This window comes from Orcinus orca, chromosome 8, assembly GCF_937001465.1.
Source record: "Orcinus orca chromosome 8, mOrcOrc1.1, whole genome shotgun sequence".
Classification (NCBI taxonomy): Eukaryota; Metazoa; Chordata; class Mammalia; order Artiodactyla; family Delphinidae; genus Orcinus; species Orcinus orca.
The window spans coordinates 82,400,932-82,426,336 of record NC_064566.1 but is presented as its reverse complement, the minus strand read 5'-3'; the positions used below and the strand labels follow the sequence as shown (position 1 = coordinate 82,426,336).

General features: G+C 35.8%; 1 protein-coding gene and 1 pseudogene across 11 annotated transcripts in view; both read right to left on the bottom strand.

Annotated features, from left to right (window-relative positions):
- GRIA4 (glutamate ionotropic receptor AMPA type subunit 4) overlaps positions 1 to 25,405 on the bottom strand; it is a 517,460-nt gene that overhangs the window by 391,775 nt on the left and 100,280 nt on the right. The window lies entirely within an intron of this gene.
- LOC105748790 (60 kDa heat shock protein, mitochondrial-like) lies at positions 12,576 to 14,040 on the bottom strand (annotated as a pseudogene).

Here is a 25,405-nt window from a genome sequence, read left to right as displayed (position 1 = left end):
TAGGTTTCTTTCTAGGTATTTTATTCTTTGTGTTGCAGTGGTGAATGGAATTGTTTCCTTAATTTCTTTTTCTGATCCTCATTGTTAGTGTACAGGAATGCAAGAGATTTCTGTGCATTAATTTTGTATCCTGCAACCTTTCCAAATTCATTGATTAGTTCTAGTAGTTTTCTGGTGGCATCTTTAGGATTTCCTATGTATAGTATCATGTCATTGGCAAACAGTAACAGTTTTACTTCTTTTTTTTCAATTTGGATTCCTTTTATATCTTTTTCTTCTCTGATTGTTGTGGCTAGGACTTCCAAAACTATGTTGAATAATAGTGGCTAGACTGGTCATCCTTGTCTTGTTCCTGATGTTAAAGGAAATGCTTTAACTTTTTCACCATTGAGAATGATGTTTGCTATGGTTTTGTCATATATGGCCTTTATTATGTTGAGGTAGGTTCCCTCTATGCCCACTTTTGGGAGAGTTTTTATCATTAATGAGTGTTGAATTTTGTCAAAAGCTTTTTCTGCATCTATTGAGATGATCATATGGTTTTTATTCTTCAATTTGTTAATATTGTGTATCACATTGATTGTTTTGAGTATACTGAAGAATCCTTGCATCCCAGGACAAATCCCACTTGATCATGATGTATGATCTTTTTAGTGTGTTGTTGGATTCTGTTTGCCAGTATTTTGTTGAGGATTTTTGCATCTATGTTCATCAGTGATATTGGTCTGTAATTTTCTTTTTTTTATAGTATCTTTGTCTGGTTTTGGTATCAGGGTGATGGTGGCCTTGTAGAACGAGTTTGGGAGTGTTCCTCCCTCTGCAATTTTTTGGAAGAGTTTTAGAAGGATAGTTGTTAACTCTTCTCTAAATGTTTGACAAAATTCACCTGTGAAGCCATCTGTTCCTGGACTTTTATTTGTTGTAAGATTTTTAATTACAGTTTCAATTTCATTACCTGTGATTTGTCTGTTTATATTTTTTAATTCTTCCTGGTTCAGTCTTGGAAAGTTGTACCTTTCCAAGAATTCATACATTTCTTTCAGGTTGTCCATTTTATTGGCATATAGTTGCTCATAGTAGTCTATGATCCTTTGTATTTCTGTGGCATCATTTGTGATCTCCCCTTTTCACCCCTATTTTATTGATTTGAGTCTTCTCCTTTTTTTCTTGATGAGTCTGGCTAAAGGTTTATCAATTTTGTTTATCTTCTTAAAGAACAAACTTTTAGTTTTGTTGACCTTTTCCATTGTTTTCTTCACTTCTATTTCATTTATTTCTGCTCTCATCTTATGATTTCTTTCCTTCTACTAACTTTGGGTTTTCTTTGTTCTTCTTTTCCCAGTTGCTTAATGTTTTCTTGAATTTTTGTACCTTTGTGTATGAATCAAATGTTTTCCTATCATGGACACGATCCCATGTTAGTTGTAAAATCAATCCAATTGTTGGGTTTGTGGCTAATTACTTTTTCTAGGCCTTATGGGTCACCTTGGTGGTTTTCTCCACTCCAAGTCTCTTATTGGCCAGCTGTTAGGGAATTTTTTCTAGAAGAGAGAATTACAGTCATGTTCAGGCCACTACTGCTATTACTAGGTGGGATCCCCTCACCTAGCTGATTAACAATATTTGCTCTGACCCTGGTCATGAATGTGAATTTTCCTCTATTACTCAAGCTCAATCAGAGCAACAAGCAAAATTTCAGCCAATAAATAAAACCTCCCACAATTATGGGATGGATTTATGTAGTTAACACCAGGGTATGGTAATTTAAGTTTAGAGGCTCCTTTATGCTGGGAACAATTAAATCCTTCTAAGGCTAATCAGTCTAGTAACACTAGGAAAGTGAGCTGGGTACCTTATGGACAGTGCCAATATATATTTTCCCTTAATGATAAGGATTGGTACAGAACAGACTAAGTCAGACGACCTGAGGATATACTGAGCTACACCTAATGGAAGGTTTTGACTTAAATTCTTAATTGTGAACTTACTAATACTGCTAGATATATTATTTTCTATATTGCCTGTTTCAGAAAATTGTTGTTTCTTAAATTACCAAATGTATGACTGAGCCTCTGATAAAATGATGATATATAGTCCCATATGAGATCAATGATTGTAATATTGTAACTCTAGATATGAAAAGGAGCAATGAGAGGGAATATTTTCCTGGATCATAAGAGACTAGTAAGACAGGTGGCCCAGAGAATTTTTGCTACTTGCAAGGCCTAGTCCTGTAAAAGCACATTGAGTCACCTATCAGTGAAATCTTTGTCAGACTTGGAAATGAGCATTCCTAGCACCATGGGACAAAATGGTCATGAAATATCCCCCCAAACCATGGTCGAATTTGTGACCATGAAGGGACCCTGCCAATTGGAAACTGGTACTTGCTATTTAACTCTATGAAGATTAAATCATGGCCATTGAAGCTGCTGACTTTCAACACCCCCTGAAAGGACTTCAGGGTGGAGGTCAGGAATGAGGCACTCTGTGCTCTGGGAAAAACTTGCAGAACAGGCCTTCAGATAGTTAGATACTTTCAGGAGAAGATTTTGTAAGCCCCAATTCTTGCATCTTCTCATACCTAGAGAAACTCTAACATAATTGATGGTGACATCTGCTTTGACTATTAAGGAGAAAATTACAACTAAAAGTCAAAATGGAGTAGCTATGGTTTAGATATCCAAGGAAATAACTAGGGACACTATGGGTGTGATTTCAGACAAGTTCTTGTATTGCTAAGAACTTGAGTTTTCTGAGCTATGTCAGACTTGGGATACCACCAGCCACTCTCAAAACAATGTCAGTTGGTGGCTGGTGACTAAAACCTTACTTTTTAAAGCTCTCCTCTTGGAACTATTACGTTTTTTACACAATGAAATTACTTCAGATCATACATTAACAAAAGGAAGGGACATGTATAATGACCAATAGCACTTGTTATCTATGTGTTAATAACCACATTAAAAGTTAAAACCTGCTTAGATAAAACTAGACAACTGGCTACCTGGCTACAAGTCTCTCCAAAGTGCCAGGCCCAGACTGGGTTTCAGCCTTATTCTCCTGAAAAGAAATAAGATCTATTTTGTCTACTAATGTCCAAATTGTCCAACTACATCTAACTGGGTCTGTTACACCTATATCAATCATACTGAGCTAATAGAAGAGTACATCAAAAATGTATATGACCATCCCAAATGGCTCCATTCCTTTGTTCAGCGTAACCCAAGCACTGACTCTATCTGGACCAAGATCAAAATTGCTATCACATGTAACCTGGTTCTTACTCCTGCTTGGCCCCTGCTTACAATAATTCTTTCACTGATTTTTGACCCATGCCTTCTTAATCTACTTGTCTAGCTTGTTCTTTCTAAGGGCACAACAGTTTCCCAGACAAGATGACAGTTAGGCAGAGATTCCAGCCACTCCTTGAAACAGATCCTGCTGGAATAACAACAGAAGTCACCCTGGGCCCCTTAAAGAGACCAAGCGAGAGCTCCGTGACCCAACTAGGTAAGGTCAATAAGCCCCTTGCCAGCCTGAAGAAGCTACGGAAGACAGACCTTTGCCCTTCATCCTCCCAAAAAAGATTTCTTGTGTTCTATGTCTCTCAGGGGAAATTTGAGGTAGGAGATATGTGGGCACCAGGCCAAACAGCTGAAGTTTGTCCCCTGTGGACAGAAACTCCATAAAAGCAGAATGATGGAGGAAGCTGGGTCCTGCTCAGATAAGAGATAAAGGACCACATATTCCTCATTCTCAAAGTCAAGGAGACCTCCCTGATTACACATGTGCAGAAAAATTCCTTGGAGGTCGAAAAAGGAGGGGTGTCACCCCATAGTAAGTGATGTCAACTATCCATAGGCCTCTTCGCTAGAATACATCTTGGCTAAGAGATGCACATGCACATTAGCCAGACTCATCAAGAAAAAAAGGGAGAAGACTCAAATCAACAGAATTAGAAATGAAAAAGGAGGAGTAAAAACTGACACTGCATAAATACAAAGGATCATGAGAGATTACTACAAGCAACTATATGCCAATAAATTGGACAACCTGGGAGAAATTGACAAATTCTTTGAAAAGCACAACCTTCTGAGACTAAACCAGGAAGAAATAAAAAATATCAACAGACCAATCACAAGCACTGAAATTGAGACTGTGAATAAAAATCTTCCAACAAATAAAAGCCCAGGAACAGATGGCTTCACAGGTGAATTCTATCAAACATTTAGGAAGAGTAAACAGCTATCCTTTTCAAACTCTTCCAAAATATATCAGAGGGAGGAACACTCCCAAACTCATTCTATGAGGCCACCATCACCCTGATGCCAAAACCAGACAAAAAAGTCACAAAGAAAGAAAACTACAGGCCAATATCACTGAAGAACATAGAAACAAAAATCCTCAACAAATACTAGCAAACAGAATCCAACAGCACATTAAAAGGATCATACACCATGATCAAGTGGGATTTATCCCAGGAATGCAAGGATTCTTCAATATACACAAATCAAACAATGTGATAAATCATATTAACAAATTGAAGGAGAAAAACCATATGATCATCTCAGTAGATGCAGAAAAAGCTTTTGACAGAATTCAACACCCATTTATGATAAAAACCCTCCAGAAAGTATGCATAGAGGGAACTTACCTCAACATTATACAGGCCATATATGACAAACCCACAGCCAACATGATTCTCAGTGGTGAAAAACTGAAACAGTTTCCTCTAAGATCAGGAACAAGACAAAGTTGTCCACTCTCAGCACTATTATTCAACATAGTTTTGGAAGTTTTAGCCACAGAAATTAGAGGAGATAAAGAAATAAAAGGAATCCAAATCAGAAAAGAAGTAAAGCTGTCACTGTTTGTAGATGACATGGTACTATACATAGAAAATCCTAAAGATGCTACCAGAAAACTACTAGAGGTAATCAATGCATTTGGTAAAGTAGCAGGATACAAAATTAATGCACAGAAATATCTGGCATTCCTATACACTAATGATGAAAAATCTGAAATAGAAATTAAGGAGACACTCTCCTTTACCATTGCAACAAAAAGAATAAAATACATAAGAATAAACCTACCTAAGGAGACAAGAGACCTGTATGCAGAAAATTATAAGACACTGATGACAGAAATTAAAGTTGATACAAACAGATGGAGAGATATACCATGTTCTTGGATCAGAGGAATCAACATAGTGAAAATGACTATACTACCCAAGCAATCTACAGATTCAGTGCAATCCCTATCAAACTACCAATGGCATTTTTCATAGAACTAGAACATGAAATTTCACAATTTGTATGGAAACACAATAGACCCTGAATAGCCAAAACAATCTTGAGAAAGAAGAACAGAGCTGAAAGAATCATGCTCCTAGACTTCAGACTACACTACAAAACTACAGTAATCAAGACAGTATGGTAATGGCACAGAAACAGAACTATAGATTAATGGAACAGGATAGAAAGACAAGAGATAAACCCATGTAGGTATGGTCACCTTATCTTTGATAAAGGAGGCAAGAATATACAATGGAGGAAAGACAGCCTCTTTAATAATTGGTGCTGGGAAAACTGGACAGCTACATGTAAAAGAATGAAATTAGAACACTCCTTAACACCAAATACAAAAATAAAGTCAAAATCGATTAAAGACCTAAATATAAGGCTACACACTAAAAAATTCCTAGAGGAAAACATAGGCAGAACACTCTATGATATAAATCACAGCAAGATCTTTTTGACCCACCTCTTACACAAATAGAAATAAAAACAAAAATAAACAAATGGGACTAATGTAACTTAAAAGCTTTTGCACAGCAAAGGAAACCATACACAAGACGAACAGACAACCTCAGAATGGGAGAAAATATTTGCAAATGAAGCAACTGACAAAGGATTAGCCTCCAAAATTTACAAGCAGCTCATGCAGCTCAATATCAAGAAAACAAACAACCCAATCCATAAATGGGCAGAAGACCTAAATAAACATTTCTCCAAAGAAGATATACAGATTGCCAACAAACACATGAAAGGATGCTGAACATCACTAATCATTAGAGAAATGCAAATCTAAACTGCAATGAGGTATCACCTCACACCAGCCAGAAAGGCCATCATCAAAAAATAAATGTTAGAGAGCATGTTGAGAAAAGGGAACCCTCTTGCACTGTTGGTGGGAATGTAAATTGATACAGCCACTAATGAGAACAGTATGGAGGTTCCTTAAAAAACTAAAAATACAACTACCATATGACCCAGCAATCCCACTACTGGGCATATACCCTGAGGAAACCATATTTCAAAAAGAGTCATGTACCACAATGTTCATTGCAGCTCTATTTACAATAGCCAGGACATGGAAGCAACCTAAGTGTCCATCGACAGGTGAATGGATAAATAAGATGTGGCACATGTATACAATGAACTATTACTCAGCCATAAAAAGAAACGAAATTGAGTTATTTGTAGTGCGGTGGATGGATCTAGAGACTATCATGCAGAGTGAAGTAAGTCAGAAAGAGAAAAACAAATACTACATGCTAACACATATACATGGAATTAAAAAAAAATGTTTCTGAAGAACCTAGGGGCAGGACAGGAATAAAGACGCAGACGTAGAGAATGGATTTGTGGACATGGGGAGGGTGAAAGGTAAGCTGGGATGAAGTGAAAGAGTGGCATGGACATATATACCCTGCCAAATGTAAAATAGATAGCTAGTGGGAAGCAGCCACATATCACAGGGAGATCAGCTCGGTGCTTTGTGACCACCTAGAGGGGTGGGATAGGGAGGGTGGGACGGAGTCACAAGAGGGAGGAGATATAGTGATATATGTATACGTATAGCTGATTCACTTTGTAATAGAGCAGAAACTAACACACCATTGTAAAGCAATTACACCCCAATAAAGATGTTAAAAAAATTATTAAAGTTAAGGTAGTTGAGAGTCCAGTGATAAATAAAACCTCTGAAAATCATTTGAAATGTATATATTATCAAATTGTACTGTAGAAGTAAGAAAATTGTTTTACTTCTTTATGTAAATGGAAGTCTGTTCTTCCTTCTATGCTCTCAATGAAATCTACATTTAATCAGAGCTATAAAATGTGCTATAGTATAGGCTGGTGTCCTATCAATCTAGGATTTCTTATAGAACCAAAACCTTTGAGAATATAGCTAACATTTTTGCATATGGAAAAAGAAATAGTTGTAATGGATAAGAAATTTACAGAGAAATTATAAACATTGTCTAAGAAAAAATTATGCTTGTTACTACACCTAACTATTTGTATTTTAAATGTAAGTTATTATTTTTAATATTTGTGGCAGAGTCCACTAGCATCTATTCACTTCTTCTTCCTGGCACTCAGTTACACTACATTTCTGGGTCTCGCTTGCAGTTACTGGTGGCTGAGCAAGTAAGTCTTTCCCAATGGAAATCAAGTAGAAATGATATGATGAGCCACTTTCAAGCTTGACACATTTCACCTCTTATGTGTACTTTGTACTTTTTCCTGCTAGCTGATGGCAGATGACAGGGATGGCTTTATAGGATGCCAACACCACAAAATGAAAGGATCCCAGGTCCCCAAACACCAAATAGAGGAAAGCCCTTCTCCCGTTAACTTGAAAACCCACTATTGAGTTACGACTTCTCTTGTCTTCATCTTGAAATGTTTGGGTCTTTTTGTTATAGCAACCTATCATATTCTAGCCAGAACAGAGTTATATTGAGGCCTTTATGCCTGTTTAATATCCAACTATATTCCATATTCTCAGACCTGGCTCAAATTCACTATCTTCTGTGCAGCCTTCCTATTACTTTTATCTTGACGTAAATCGTATCTTCCTGACCAGATTTCTTATACTAATCTATTGACTATTAATTAGAGTGAAACATCTGCCTGTAGGCTTCTTGGCCATCGAATCAGAATAAGTTCCATATTCTTACTTCCAATGGGTACAAAACATGCCAAATCATGGATGGAAAGAAAGATTTATCTAGTGTTAAATTCTAAAATATGTTTCAAACATGGAACTTCATATAGGGAAGACAGTGATATATAATAGAAAATGCGCTCAACAACATGCCTGCAACAAATGTAATGAATAGATGCAATAGTATTGTAAGTTATAGCATCTTTTGATTGTCATGGTTGGCAGCACTGCAGGGTGCCAAAGTGAAACATAGTAAACAAGTAATTGATGTTTTCCCACCTCAATCCAAAGATCAGTCTTATACTTATTTGAGAACACATTGTTTAGTAATTCTCCATAAGATATAATATCTGTATGCCAGATTAAAAAAAAAAGAATTGAACAGCTATCAATTGTGATTGTCATCAAGTCTGACCTCGAAGACAACAAGTTCTGAGTTGTTGGTTGATGGTGAATCCATTGCATTTGAGACCAGAAAAGCATATTCTTTGACTGCTATCATTTTGTGGACATTAGGAAACCTAATCTAGACTGTTTATTAATAGAAGGCTTTCAAAGACACCGGATGAAACAGTCAGAATATACACAAGCATGCACACACACACACAGATTTCTGGGTCTGTTCCAACTTGCTTAAGATCACAGAGTCATTCTGTGCAGTGTAACTGTATTACATTCTAAAGCAGATATTATCATTGCAGTTGAATAAATATCTGCATTGGCATGTCTAGTTTGAGCAATACAGATTCCTGGTGAATCTGAATAAAATAATTATTTGGAAATACATCCATCAAGATGGGTTTACTAAATATGAACCAATTACATTTTGAAAGACAACTGATGTTATTTTATAATAGATTATACTAGTCTTAGGTCTAATAATATTTAGGTGCCAGGCTCAACTGTTGATTGAGGCCATTGTTAATTTGTGACATATCATTATTTTACTATGGGGACTTGTCCATCATTTATTATAGGGAAATGTCAACAAGGTTATGTAGAAGTGGTATCAGATCATTAAAATGTTAAGAAATTGAACACAGTCTAATTTTGTGACACATATTCTCCAGCACAATATCTTATATATAAAAGTTGCACCAATTACTTTGTCTCAATTATATGTTGATTTGGTTTCTCTTGTTTTTTAGAATTTAAAGTATTTCACAACTAATTTTTGTAACTCTTAGTTTAAAAATTACAAAAATAAGATTGAGATAATGAATTCCTAAAAAAGAAAAAAATATTTAATTTTAGTTTATCAAATATAGCCTCTAAATAATGTTTCTGTAAATTTGAATTTGGAAGTTGAGATATAATTTCTACAATTCTCACATAAAAGAAGCTCAAAAATATTTTGTAAAACCTAAATCATGTAGACTTTGTCTAAAGGCCTTTCTAAGTTTAGTGGTTTCTGTATTATCATTATAACAAAGAAAATTAGCTTAGCATAGCTGTGCTCACTAAGTACCATACAAGTTCCAAAGCCTGCCACTGCACAAGTTAATTGTTTTACTGACAGCTGTACCTACTACTGGTCCTCTGGGTCAGTTGCTAATAATTGTTAAATTGTCCTTTTGTTACTTTAATGATCACGAGCTACTTTAAATTTCCATTCTGGTTTCTGTTTGTGCATCTTTAAAATATTTTATGTTCTTAATTAGCATATATTAATTAATAATTCCTGAACTATTTTCCCTGAGTAATTTAACAACAAACCCAATTTTAAAAGCTTCTCATACAAGATAGAGAAACAGGTAGTTGAAAGTTTACTGAAAGCTTGTGTTCCCACAGATCATTCAGGAAAGAAAAAACACTTGCAGTTGATATTGGAATATATAATTCATGATGGTGTTTTTGTAAATTAAGCATGGGTTTAAGTTATTAAAGCATTAGAGAAAAATTAGAAATTTCTCATAATCCTATCATTTTAACAAATAATTTCATTTTATAAATTTCCTTTGAGTATGTGTCCATAGGTACACAATTAAATGTATTCAGAATGTTTTTCTGTACTATGTTGCAATAGTAACCTGTTACTTAGTAGAAGAGTTTTGCTTAGATTTCTAATGATAAACACTATTTTTATATCTCCATCATGAAATTAAACATCTCATCATATACAAAAAAATATTGAGCAATATTTACCTTTCTAAATTGTATTTAAATTTAATATATGGCTTCTGTTTATGAAATCATTTCTTCAGTGCCTTTTTTAAACACTGTTTTCATATTTTTTGAGCATTCACTAGTTATGAGGAATGGCCTGAGGTCAAATGTACTTTTAAATCTGGACTGCAATGATTTATTCATAGGTAATTCACTCAAAGCTTTTTCAGTGTTTAAAAAAACAAAACAACAACAACAAAACTACATGAAAAAGATTCACTAAGTATGGTAAAGGGTACAAGTAATGTGATTTTTAAATTATGCACAAAAATAGGATTGTTTGAAGTGTTGAAATAATCTTTTTATTGAGAAGCAAATATGAATTGACTTTGAAATCTTTATGTCTATGGGAGGAAGTTTGCATTTCCATTTCTATGATATTTTCTCATTCCAAATAAGATAAAAAAACTTAATGAATTAAATGGTTGACATAGCATGAATAGGAATATGCCTATAGACCTTTACAGCTCCCTTTAGTTTATCTTCGTTATCTGAAGATTTTACTTTTTCTATCTAGATATTCTACATATAAATCTCTTGGACAGTTTAACATGAATTAGATACACCAGTTCTTTATTATAGGGGAAAAAAATCCACCAATACTTTCCAGTGTCCTAGTATGAGATGTTGGCCACAGAGATGAACCGACCAATATGTGTATTCATTTGGTGAGACTGGCTTTCTTGATAAGTGTAAATTGAAGCCATTTTTCTAATTATTCATAATAACAATTATTTACATATATAATGATTTATAACCTATAACATCCATGTATTTTAAAGCTGAATCTTCTCAAAAAATGCTGTCATAAAGGGTAAAGGAAAGAAACACTGACATTTATTTCCAGCCAATTATTTTCAGAATATTTTACATTTAATTCTCACAAGTTTTCAAAATAAGTGTTGTGGTATCCCCATTTTACGAGGGTGAAACAGCAGTTCAGAGAGGTTTTAAACTTGTCCAATAGTACAGCTTTAGTAAAGTGCTGAGCCAGAATAGAATTAAGCCTCAAGGACTATATAGTTCCAAATCCTTAAGGACTGATGCCTCATCTTAAAAAGATTATATCAACAAAATTGTCTATAATGTATGGAACATGCTTAATCAATATTCATTTCATGAAATAACCTCTCTTTCCTGTATCGCCATCCCTGTAATATCTTCTTAAAGTCGCTCTCATAGAAATAGTGTTCCGAGTTAAAGAAGTGTATTTTATTGATATTTTCAAAGAGTGGCTGCTATTTTGTTCATTTTCAGTTTTTTTCCCCAAAGGGAATGTATAGATGAAATCCATATAAATCAAGTTCTATATAATGAGAAAAAGTTTGGACAGACTAAAACACAAGTATGCTGTAACACATGAAGGAATAATTTTTCTTCTCTTCATAATTTTATTTTTAGAATGTTGTTTTGAACTAAATTAGGTGAATAAATTTGAGTTACACAGGTCAGAGGTGTATTGTGTATACTTTGACAATAATCTGTCTGCTTTAGCAATGATTCACTATATTGATATTTATGATCTTCAAATAAATAAACTGATGTTTACTTAATAATGTGGCTGATAAATGGAATACTGACTGCCATATCAGTAAACAAAGGATGTCACAGTCATCAGCAATTGCAGCCACTGCCAACGGTGAGTTGGTGAGCCCTGAGGAAACTCAGGATATGAAAATACAGGATAGTGGTCCCAGGTAGCTGAGATACATATCATGAGGAATGATTTCAGTGAGCCCAGACTCTTGCATCTTCCCATACATAAGAAAGTGCTAAATTACTTAACTTGAGATATCTAGTTTTCTTTAATTAACAGTAATCTTTTGACATACAGACTACCTGCCCTTTGTTGCAAAACTTTTATAATATATAACCTGGTTTCCCTCCTTGCCTCCTTGAAGCAGTTCTCTCAGGGTTACTTGAGATGCTGCCTCCCAGGATTGAAGTCCTAAAAATTCCCACCAAATAGAACATAACTCTCAACTTTTAGGTTGTGAATATTTTTTAAGCCAGCAGTAGTATATATTTGTGTATGGTATACAATCAAAATATTGTTTCTGCAAATTACTAAGTGAATTATTTTTTCCTCTATCTCCTTCAAGTATGGTTATGCCATTCATTTGTAACATAGTTAGGTATTTTTGTAGTATTATTATTTTTTGTATTCCATTTTGGGCTCCCCCTACATCCTGGTTTTGTCATATATTTTTGTTTGAGGGTACATCCTATAAGACAGTGCTACACAGAAAAGTATACTTAAAGAAGTATCATCCCTTTTACATTCTTTCATTTCCATTCCTACCCACATTATATTGGTAACCAATCTCATTATTTTCTGATTTATTTTTCTGATATTTCTTTTGAAGAGATTAGTGGATAAATGTGTTTTATTCATTGCCCTTTTTTCTTACATAAAGGATCGCATACTATAGGTACTCTTTCACATATCCTTTTTTTCATGATTGTACAAATGATTTTTTATTTAAAAATACAAAATAAATGATCTATAAGCATGGACAATGAAAATCATTATATATTGTCAACTGAAACTAGTAATTGAGGATTATAGTGAGTTTCTTAAATATCAGACAGCCTTTTCTTCATTTTCTTCAATTGACTTCTCTGAAATTATTGGTGAGAAACATTGTCTCAAGCATCCTGTCATAGTTCATTAGTAATGGTGAAGCACTGTTCTAGGAATTAGAACTTATCACCCCCTATACCATCCATTCCACTGATTTCCAGGATCTTTCTCTTCTTTAGCATCCAATAAAGAAGTTCTTACAAACTTAGTTGGATCAGTAATTCCCTTCTGCACCATATTCACAAAAGCTCCAAGCATAGCATCATAACCAACTTCTGAGGAATTTAGCATAATTTTCTCAATTATCAATAATCTTTCAACATCTACATTCTTAACAATGATAAGTACAAGAATTTTGAGTGTTCTTTTAATAATTTCTGTATCATTTTAAAAAATCTTCATTAGCTATAATTAGTGAGTCTAAGGCTGAAATGTAGCAAAGCAGAACACAACCCCCTCCCAGAACAATGCTTTGTTTAACAGCAACTCATGGAACATCAAGGGCATCTGTAAATATTTTTTCATTCACTGCAGCATAACTTGTTTAATTAACCTTCAGCACAGCTATTCTACTGAAAATTTTGCTAGAGTCCACTCAGTTTTTCCTTTTCACATTCTTTAATTATGATATCTGACTGCTCATTGATTTCTTGAATATGTTTTCAATTTGAGACTGCTAACTTTTTCCTTTTAAGAGCAGAACTTCATCTTTGGTCATAATGACCTCTCCAACTTTTCCTAAGTCATGAGTCTGAAAATCATCATCATCATGATTTAGGGTCAATCTCTCTTCGCTGAACACTGAACCACCACTAGCTATTGCCATGTTTTTAAACAGGTTTTTTTCTATTGTCACAAACACCTGGAGCTTTGACTGCTACAATCTGAAGACCAACTTTTAGCCTATTCAAAAGGAGTGTATTTAGAGCCTCTCCATCAACATCTTCAGCAATTAGTATCAAGGGCTACAATGAACATTGGCAATTTCAAGGGCCAGTATAATAGACTAGATACTTTCTTTTCAGTCAATAGAACACAGGCATCCTGAAATACACATTTCTGATCTTTTGATGTATACAAAATATGAAGAAATATAAACTTCAACTTAATAATTTATAATTTCTAGTTCATCATTCGGGGGTTTTCTATCCTTTAACATGTCTACACCATTTATTCCAATCTTTTTCATTGCATTGGAAATTATATTGCCAATTTCTTTGTTTGCAGAAATCTTAGCAATCAGCAATTTCTTAAAGGGTTGGTACAAGTTTAGACTGTGTCCTAAGTTCAGCAATTACAGCACCTATATCTAACATTACACCTCTTCTGATTTCCACCGGCTAAACACCTTTGCTAATCTTCTCTAAGCCATCTTCGGTAATAGAGTATATCAGTAGGGCAGCAGTGGTGGTGGGCCTATGGTCTTTTCATTTGTATCATTGGCAATATTTTTAACAAATATGCTTTTTCTGTCTCTGTGAATGGCTGCTTAAGTCTTTTTCTTATTTTGCCATTGGGTTTTTGATTCCTTTTTCTTCAGTTTTAAGAGTTCTTTATGTATTAGGGATATTGGCTCTTGTGTTACACATTGCAAATGTTTTCTCCCAGTTAATAAATTGTCTGTGATATTGCTTATGTTATTGTCTTAGCTTCTTTTTTTAAACTTTCACTTTCACGTAGTCAAATTTATCAATGTTTTCTTTCATTTCCTCTAGAGTTTGTGAAATAGAAAGTATTTTCTTATTGTGAGGAGAAAGAGAAATTCATACCAGTGTTCTTCTAGTTCTTGTTTTCATTTTTTATATTTGCATTCCTGATCAATTTGGAGTTTATTTTGGTATATGGTGTGTGATATTTATCAAATTTTATTTTTTTCCAAATGGCCACCCAGTTGTTCTACAACCATTAATTAAAAAGTCCACCTTTGCCTCATTGATGCCCCACAGATTACCTTGATCATATAATAAGCTTCCTTATGTATTTGAATCTACTTCTGGGTTTTCCATTCTGTTCCTCTGTTCTCTTTATCTATTCATGTGCCAGTACCACACTATTTTAATTGCAGCTACTTTGAAGTATATCTTTATAGCTTTCTATCTGGCAGGGCTAATATCCTTTCATAGATTTTCTTTTTCAGTGTTTTCCTGCCTCTTCTTGTATGTTTGTTTTTCCATATGAACTTTATTATTATTTTCTACACCATAAAAAAGGCTGCTAATATTTTGATTAAGATTGAGCTAATTTTATAAGTTAATTAAGGGAGAACTGACATCTTTATAATGTTGAATAGTCTCATACAGGAAGAGGGGATGTCTCTTTACTTGTTCAAGTATACTTTTACTTCTTTCAGGTATGTTTTAAAGTTTTCCTTATAGAGGTAGCACATATTTCTTTTTAAGCTTATTCCAAAATATTTAATCTTCTTTGCTGCAGTTGTTAAAGGGGTTTTCTCTACCCATTCATATCTTTCTTAGACTACTTAAGAAACTCCCAGCAATCATCCATATCTTCCTTCAATCCTTTCTCTACACCAGATTCAGGGTGATCTTTTAAAAATGTAAATTTGTTCATTTTCTTTCAAAGTCCTTCAGAAGCTTCTACATTAAGATGAAGACCAAGTTCTTAGCTAAGTTTAACAAGTCTTCCATCTTCTGGCCTATACAGCCACTTCTCTGTGGACTTTGACCACATTGGCCATTTTTCTTTCTGTGGGGCCTTTGCCACCTACTCCCTCAGCCTGAAATGTTCCTCTGCACTTAATCACTATTCACTCACCTAGTGGCCTCTTAGTCACTTTTCATTACTCAGATCAGTTACTATCTTGAGGATATCTTTCCTGATCCCTAAATTCAGCAAACATTTTGCAAGCTCTCATAGAACCTATAATTTTTATTAGCATTCCCTGCAATTGTAATTAAATAGTTAATTAGGTTATAAATTGATTAATAAAAACTTATGGGGAAAGAATTATTTCTTTGGTGGCTGCCAGAGAGTGTTGTGTATTATAGACACTCACTGAATGAAGAAAGTAAACGTGTCTTTTTAAACAAGTATTACATGTTAAGTTGTATTGAATAAGTATTTATTATATTTACAGACCTGGAGATATCTGTAAGCTTTTGAAATAAATTAGATAAAGATATATTTATAATTATAAAATATCAGTGAAGTTTTTGGTCCTCTTCTTTACTTTTTTGAGTATTTGTGCAAAATCAATTAAGTACTAGTAATTTTATTTTATTTTATTTCTTACAGAAAAGCATTGTCAGCACTTAAATGTACTATAACTAAAATATTAGATGAAGTATAATAGATTAATCCTATAAATATTCACAAGAAACTGCTCATTCTTTATACATCCCAGTAGGCTTTGGAATCTAATGCAGAAAAGGCAGAAGGTAATAGGTTTGATAATTTGGTAAATTAAAAATAAAGCCGTAGTCTTAATTTTCTTTTATGTTTGTAAGTGCATCAAAAAGTGAATTTATTTTTTCAGAAATGTAAAATATTTAAAAGGAATCTATCATTTTGTCTCCATTATGGAATAACTACTGTCTCTGCTTACCAATATTTATTTTTTGGTACATATAGGTTTAAAATAGTTCTAAGAAGAGTACACTTAAAAATGGTACTCTGGAAGAGTCATGCAGAGTTTGGGTCAAGAAGGCAGAATAGGAGGACCTGGGGTTCACTTATCCCCACAAGTATATCAAGAATGCAGCTACAAGTGGAACAATTCACACTGAGCACCTGCTGAGCACTAGCAGAGGACCTCAGACACCTAAAAGGACAAGAAAAGATCCTCGCGTAACTGGGTAGGACAAAAGAGAGAAAAGAAAGAAAAAGAAAAGAGGAAACAGGATTAGCTCCTCCTCTTGCAGAGGAGCTGAAGGAGATGAGAGGTTAACATAACTGGAGAGGCCCCCTCACTGGCAGCTCCATCAGCTGAGATGGAGGGAAGCTTTGGGGGCTATCGGAGGAAATTGTAGCAGCGGGCCTGTGGCAGGTAGGACAGAGAGAGAATTTGACGGACAGTCTGTGCCACAGTTTTGGGCACCCCAGCCTGAGACAGGGGTCTGCCAGTGCTGGTGGGGGTTGGGTGCTGAAACATGGGGTTTGGAGAGCAGACCCAAGTAGAGGACTGCTATTGGCTGCATGGAGACAGCCTGAGGGGATGGGAACGAGGGGCTCCACAGCCAGGAATGCTCCTGGAGGAAGCATGGACTGCGATGGAAGGCATCAGTGCTGAGTGGCACACGAAGGGCAGGGCCACCATTGAGGCCTCTCTCCTCACACACCAGCCCCTGCTCCATGGGTAATGAGAGGGACTCCCACCAAAGCAAGCACTCATGCACCAATCAGTCACCACCTTTTGCCCCCCCACCTAAGCAAGCAAGAGTGACCCAGTCAGTAGCTGCATGCCCCATCCCACTAAAATGGGCCATCCTGCTCCCAGTCCCTGCCTTCACCTCATCTCTCCTGGGTGGGGAGCAGATGCCTGAGGGTGACACACATGCAGAGGTGGGACCAAAACCAAAGCTGAACCCCAGGGGCTATGTGACTAAGGAAGAAGAGCTGAAATCTCTCACTGCACCTGCACATGCTGCAGATTAAACCACTGTGATCAGCTTGGTAAACCCAGCACCTGCAGAACATCTGAATGGACAATGGGGTGCTTCCACAACTGAGACTGGTCTAGCTTTAGCAACTGTAGACTTTGTGGGCACGTGTACATGAAAGTAGGGCCAGGTCAGAGTCTGATCTGCCCCTACAGTGCCCACAGTGTGTCCAGAGACCTAATAAGAGGTCTTGGAGAGCCTTCAAGGGAGGCAGGGGTTGGCTATGGCTCACTGTGGGGGCAAGGACACTGATAGCAGAGGACCCAGGGAAGTTTTTAACTTATTCATTTATTATTTTTATTTCTTACATTTTTAATATATATTGTATTTCTTTATTTTTATATTATTTTTTGTTTTTGGGGGGTTTGGTTTGGGGAGGTTTTTTGGTTGTTGTTGTTTCTTTGCTTTTTTGTTTGGGTTTTTCTGTTTTTTGTTTTTGTTAGTTTTGTTTTTATTGTTTGTTTTGGTTTCTGGTTTTTTTGTTTCATTGTTTACTTTGTTTCTGTCTTGTTTTTTGTTTTTATTGTTTGTCTTGGTTTTTGTTTGTCTGTTTGAATGTTTTGTTTTGGCTGTGCCACAAAGCTTGTGGTGTCTAGGTTCCCCTGCTGGGGGCTGAACCTGAGCTCCCAAGGGGGAGCACCGAGTCCTGGCCACTGGACTGCTAGGGAATTCCCGGCCTCAGGGAATATTAATTAGCATGAGCTCTCCTGGAGGTCCCCATCTTGGCACTATGACCCAGCTGCAACCAACTGCCTGCAAATTCCAGTGCTAGAACACCTCAGGCCAAACAACCAGAAACACAGGAACACAGCCCAACCCATCAGCAGAAAAGCTGGCTAAAGTCATGCTAAGCTCACAGACACACCAAAACACACCACTTGACATGGCCCTGATCACCAGAGGGACAAGACTCAGCTCCACCCACCAGAGGGCAGGCCCCAGTCCCTCCCACCAGGAGGCCTACACAATCCCTGGGACCAAGCTCACCCACCAGGGGCAGACACCAGAAGCAAAAGGAACTACAACCCTGCAGCCTGTGGAAAGGACACCACAAACACAGCAGAAAAAGTAAGACAACAAAGAAATATGCTGCAGAAGAAGGAGCAAGGTAAAAACCTGTAAGACCAAGAAAATGAAGAGGAGACAGGCAATCTACCTGAAAAAGAATTCAGAGCAATGATAGTAAAGATGATCCAACATCTCTGAAAAAGAATGGAGGCAGGGATCCAGAAGATACAAGAAATGTTTAACAAGGACCTAGAAGAACTAAAGAACAAACAGTGATAAACAATACAATAACTGAAATGAAAATACACTGGAAGGAATCAATAGCAGAATAACTGAGGCAGAAGAAAGGCTAAGTAAGCTGGAAGATAGAATGGTGGAAATCACTGCCATGGAACAGAATAAAGAAAAAAGAATGAAAAGAAATGAGGACAATCTCAGAGACCTCTGGGACAAGGAAAACACACCAACATTAGAATTACAGGGGTCCCAGAGGAAGAAGAGAAAGAGAAAGAGACTGAGAGAATATTTGAAGGAATTATATTAGGAAACTTCCCTAACATGGGAAAGGAAATAGTTATCTACATCCAGGAAGTGCAGAGAGTCCCATACAGGATAAACCCAACAAGGAACATGCTGAGACACAAATTAATCAAACTAACAAAAATTAAATACAAAGAAAAATATTAAAAGCAGCAAGGGAAAAGCAACAAATAAGATACAAGGGAATCCCCATAAAGTTATCAGCTGTTTTTAAAGAAGAAACTCTACAGGCCAGAAGGAGTGGCAAGATATATTGAAAAGGAAAAACCTACAACCAAGAATAATTTACGCAGCAAAGCTCTCATTCAGATTTGATAGAGAAATCACAAGCTTCAGAGACAAGCAAAAGCTAAGAGAATTCAGCACCACCAAACCAGCTTTAAAACAAGTGCTAAAGGAACTTCCTTAGGTGAGAAACACAGGAGAAGAGAACAAAAGAGGAAGGGAAGAAAAAAGATCTACAGAAACAAACCCAAAACAATTAAGAAAATGTCAAGAGGAACATACATGTTGATGACTATCTTAAATGTAAATGGTTTAAATGCTCCAACCAAGACACAGACTGGCTGAAGGGATACAAAAACAAGACCCGTATATATGCTATCTACTAGAGACCCACTTCTGACCTAGGGACACGTACAGACTGAAAGTGAGGGGATGGAAATAGATACTCCATGCAATACTCATATCAGATAAAATAGTCTTTAAAATAAAGACTGTTACAAGAGACAAGGAAGGACACTACATAATGATCAAGGGATCAATCTAAGAAGAAAATATAACAATTGTAAATATATATGCACCCCACATAGTGAGCACCTCAATACAAAGGCAAATTCTAACAGTTATAAAAGGGGAAATCAACAGTAACAGAAAAATAGTGGGGAACTTTAACACCTCACTTACACCAATGGACAGGTCATCCAGACAGAAAATTAATAAGGAAACAGAAGCCTTAAATGACACATTAGACCAGATAGACTTAATTGATATTTATAAGACATTCCATCCGAAAGCAACACAATACAACTTTCTTCTCAAGTGCACATGGAATATCCTCCAGGATAATCACATCTTGGATCACAAATCAAGCCTGGGTAAATTTAAGAAAATGGAAATCATATCAAGCATCTTTTCTGACCACAACACTATGAGATTATAAATCAATTACAGGAAAAAAAAGAGTTAAAAGCACAAACACATGGAGGCTAAAAAATATGTTACTAAATAATCAATTGATCACTTAAGAAATCAAAGAGGAAATAAAAAAAAAATACCTAGAGACAAATGGTAACAAACCCCCAGTGATCCAAAACCTATGTGACACAGTAAAAGCAGTTCTAAGAGGGAAGCTTATAAGAATACAATCTTACCTCAAAAAAAAGAAAAATCTCTAATAAGCAACCTATCATTACACCTAAAAGCAACTAGAGAAAGAAGAACAAACAAAAACACAAAGTTAGTAGAAGGAAAGAAATCATAAAGATCAGAGCAGAAATAAATGAAATAGAGAAGAAAAAAACAATAGCAAATATCAATAAAACTAAAAGCTGGTTCTTTTAGAAGATAAACCAAACTAATAAAACTTTACTAAGACTCATCAAGGAAAAAAAGGAAGAGGACTCAAATCAAAGATTAGAAGTGAAAAAGCAGGAGTTATAACTGGCACCACAGATGTACAAGGATTATAAGACATTACTACAAGCAACCATATGCCAAAATAATGGACAACCTAGAAGAAATGGACAAATTCTGAGAAAGGTAAAACCTTCCAAGATTGAACCAGGAAGAAATAGAATATATGAACACAATCACTGTAAATACAATAATTTCACAATTACTGAAATTGAAACTGTGATTAAAAATCTTTCAACAAACAAAAGTCCAGGACCAGATGGCTTCACAGGCAAATTCTATCAAACATTTAGAGAAGAGTTAACACCTATCCTCCTGAAACTCTTCCAAAAAAATTGCAGTGGAAGGAACACTCCCAAGATCATTCTACAAGGCCACCATCACCCTGATCCCAAAACCAGACAAAGATATCACAATAAAGAAAATCACAGGCCAATACCACCAATGAACATAGATGCAAAAATCCTCAACAAAATACTAGCAAACTGATTCCAACAACACATTAAAAGGATCATACAACATGATCAAGTGGGATTTATCCCAGGGATAACAGAATTCTTCAATATTGGCAAATCAATCAGTGTGATACACTACATCGACAAATTGAAGAATGAAAACCGTATGATTATCTTAATAGATGCAGAAAAAGCTTTTGACAAATTCAACAACATTTATGGTAAAAACTCTCCATAGAGAAGGCATAGAGGGAATCTTTCTTAACATAATAAAGGCCATATATGGCAAACCCACAGCAAACATCATTCTCAATGGTGAAAAACTGCAAGCATTTCCTCTACAGCAGGAACAAGACAAGGATGTCCACTCTCACCACTGTTATTCAGCATAGTATTGGAAGTCCTAGCCATGGTAATCAGAGAAGAAAAAAACATAAAATGAATCCAAATTGAAAAAGAAGATGTAAAGCTGTCACTGTTTGCAGATGACATATACATAGGAAACCCTAAAGATGCCACTACTAGAGCTAATCAATGAATTTGGAAAAGTTGCAGTACACAAAATTAATACACAGAAATCTTTTGTATTCCTATACACTAACAATGAAAGATCAGAAAGAGGAATCAAGGAAACAATCCCATTTACTGTCCCAACAAAAAGAATAAAATACCTAGGCATAAACCTACCTAAGGAGGCAAAAGACCTGTATTCAGAAAACTGTAAGATACTGATGAAAGAAATAAAAGATGACACAAACAGATAGAGAAATATACCATGTTCTTGGATTGGAAGAATCAATATTGTAAATGATTATACTACCTAAAGTGGTCTACGGATTCAATGCAATCCCTATCAAATTACCTATGGCATTTTTCACAGAATTAGAACAAAAAAATTTTACAATTTGTATGGAAACACAAAAGTCCATGAATAGCCAAAACAATATTGATAAAGAAAAACACAGCTGGAGGAATCAGGCTCCCTGACTTCAGACTATACTACAAAGCTACAGTAATCAAGACAATATGGTACTGGAACAAAAACAGAAATATAGATCAATGGAAAAGGAAAGTCCAGAGATAAACCCACGCACATATGGTCACCTAATCTATGACAAAGGAGGCAAGAATATACAATGAAGAAAAAATAGTCTCTCCGATAAGTGGTGCTGGGAAAACTGGACAGTTACATATAAAAGAGTGAAATTAGAATACTCCCTAACACCATAAAGAAAAATAAACTCAAAATGGATTAAAGACCTAAATGTAAGACTGGATACTATAAAAATTTAAGAGGAAAACATTCACAGAACACTCTCTGACATAAATCACAACAAGATCTTTTTATGATCCACCTCCTAGAGTAATGAAAATAAAAACAAAAATAAACAAATGGGACCTAATTAAACTTGAAAGCTTTTGCACAGCAAAGGAAACCATAAACAAAATGAAAAGACAACCCTCAGAATGGGAGAAAATATTTGCAAACAAAGCGACCAACAAGGGATTGATCTCCAAAATATACAAATAGCTTATGCATCTCAATATCAAAAAAACAAACAAGCAAGTCAAAAAATAGGCAGATAATCTAAATAGACTTTTCTCTGAAGAAGACATACAGATGGTTAAAAGTACATGAAAAGATGCTCAACGTCACTAATTATTAGAGAAATGCAAATCAAAACCACAATTAGGTATCACCTCACCCCCTTCAGAATGGCCATCATCAAAAAATCTACTAACAATCAGTGGTGGAGAGGGTGTGCAGAAAAGGGAACCCTCCTACACTGTTGCTGGGAATGTAAACTAGTACAGCTACTGTGGAGAACATTATGGAGTTCCTTAAAGATCTAAAAATAGAGCTACCGTATGATCCAGCAATCCCACTCCTGGGCATATATCCAAATAAAACTATAATTCGAAAAGATACATGCACCCCAATGTTCACTGAAGAACTATTTACAATAGCCAGGACATGGACACAAACTAAATGTCCATCAACAGAGGAATGGATAAAGAAAATGTGGTATTACTCAGCCATAAAACAAAACAAAATTGAGTTATTTGTAGTGAGGTGGATGGACCTAGAGTCTGTCATACAGAGTGCAGTAAATTAGAAAGAGAAAAACAAACACCGTATGCTAATCCCAAATATATATGGAATCTAAAAAAAAATGGTCATGAAGAACCTTTGGGTAAGATGGGAATAAAGCCACAGACCTACTAAAGAATGGACTTGAGCATATGGGAAGGGTGAAGGGTAAGCTGGGACAAAGTGAGAGAGTGGCATGGACATATATACACTACCAAATGTAAAATAGATAGCTAGTTGGAAGCATCCGCATAGCACAGGGAGATCAGCTCGGTGCTTTGTGACCACCTATAGGGGTGGGATAGGGGGTGTGGGTGGGAGGGAGGGAGATGCAAGGGGGAAGAGATATGGGGATATATGTATATGTATAACTGATTCACTTTGTTATAAAGCAGAAACCTACACACCATTGTAAAGCAATTATACTCCAGTAAAGATGTTAAAAAAGAAAAAAAGAAAATGTGGTAATATATACAATGGAATATTACTCATCCATAAAAAAGAACAAAATAATGTCATTTGCAGCAATATGGATGGACCTAGAGATTGTTATTCTGAGTGAAGTAAGTCATTCAGAGAAAGCCAAATATCATATGATATTGCTTATATGTGGAATCTGAGAAAAAGGGTACAAATGAAATTATCTACAAAACAGAAATAGAGTTACAGATGTAGACAACACAATATGGTTACCAGGTGATAAGGGGGGGTGGGGGGAGGGATAAATTGGAATATTGGGATTGATATATACACACTACTGTATATAAAATAGATAACTAATAAGGAACTACTGCTTAGCACAGGGAACTCTACTCAACACTCTGTAATGGCCTATATGGGAAAAGAATCTAAAAAAAAAGAATGGATATGTATATGTATTACAGATTCACTTTGCTGTACACCTGAAACTAACACAACATTATGAATCAACTATACTCCAAAAAAAATTCTATTTCGTCCTTTCACTTAATGTTATTTCACAAATACTTCTCAGTACTGCTTTATATTTTTGAAACCTATCATTTTTAAATTGTCTTTATTATTTATTTATTTTATTTTTATTTTTCTCTGAATCGGGTCTTAGCTGCGGCACGCGGGATCTTCTTTGACGCATGTGGGATCTTTCGTTGTGGCACGTGGGCTCTTCGTTGTAGTGCACAGGCTTCTCTCTAGTTGTGGTGCATGGGCTCAAGGGTGCGTGGGCTCTATAGTTGTGGCATGCAGGCTCCAGAGCACATGGCCTTTGTAGTTTGTGGCACACAGGCTCTAGTTGAGGCACACGGGCTCAGTAGTTGTGGCACGCAGGCTTAGTTGCCCTGCGGCGTGAGGGATCTTAGCTCCTGACCAGGGATCAAACCTGCATCTCCTGCATTGTAAGGCAGATCCTTTACAACTGGACTTCCAGGGAAGTCCCTGAAACATATCATTTTAATGGAGATATAAGTTTCATTACAATGACATCTCCAATCTCTTTAACAATTTATCAATTTTTGAGGTTTTTTTTTTTTAGGAATTACTGCAACTACATAGCCCTGCCTACTCAGCTCCCTGTGCAAACATGTTGTAATGTCTTTGTAGAGAACTTTTTAATTACTTAAGTTTTGAATTATTTCTTTGGAATAAATTATAAGAAATGGCATTATGAATCAGAAGGTTGAATAAAATCATTTCGTTTTAATATTAAATTCTTCTCCAAGAGAACAATAACAAATTACTATTTAATTGATATTTATTCATAAGTCTCTCTGTTCTATTGCATCTTCACATGTGTAATTTGATTGTCCTTATTTTAAATACATGATTAGATGTGGATAAGAATCCCTGCCAACACCGGGCAAGTCATTTATCCTATCTGTTCTTCAGTTTCCTTAACTTTAAATGGCGATAATATCACATATCTTATAGGACTAAATGCATTAATATATGCAAAATGTTTAGAACAATGGCTGGCATACCTCAAACACTATGTATGAGTGATATCAGCATCATGGTGACGTGAGATGTTTCTACTTTTTGTCCCCTTTTCAACCAAGAATTAGACACCCTTCCATGAACAAAAGCACATTTTCTGGGAGTTGTGGGATCCAACATTACATGACAAGGAACCTAGGAGAAGTCTTGCCCATTTGTGCATCCAAACCAGGCAGACAGACTGTTCAGGCTGTGGAACTGGCAAAGTAGCCAACCTGTCTCAACCCCTGTTGCCAAGGTCAGGAAAAGAACCTGGAGAGTGCTGACCTGGTAAGATACCCACAAATGAGAGAGAAACTGTAGAAGTCCAGCCTCTTAAGGGGAAACTCTAGCACACCGTTGGAGAAAAAAATGTATATGAGTTATAGAATGCAGT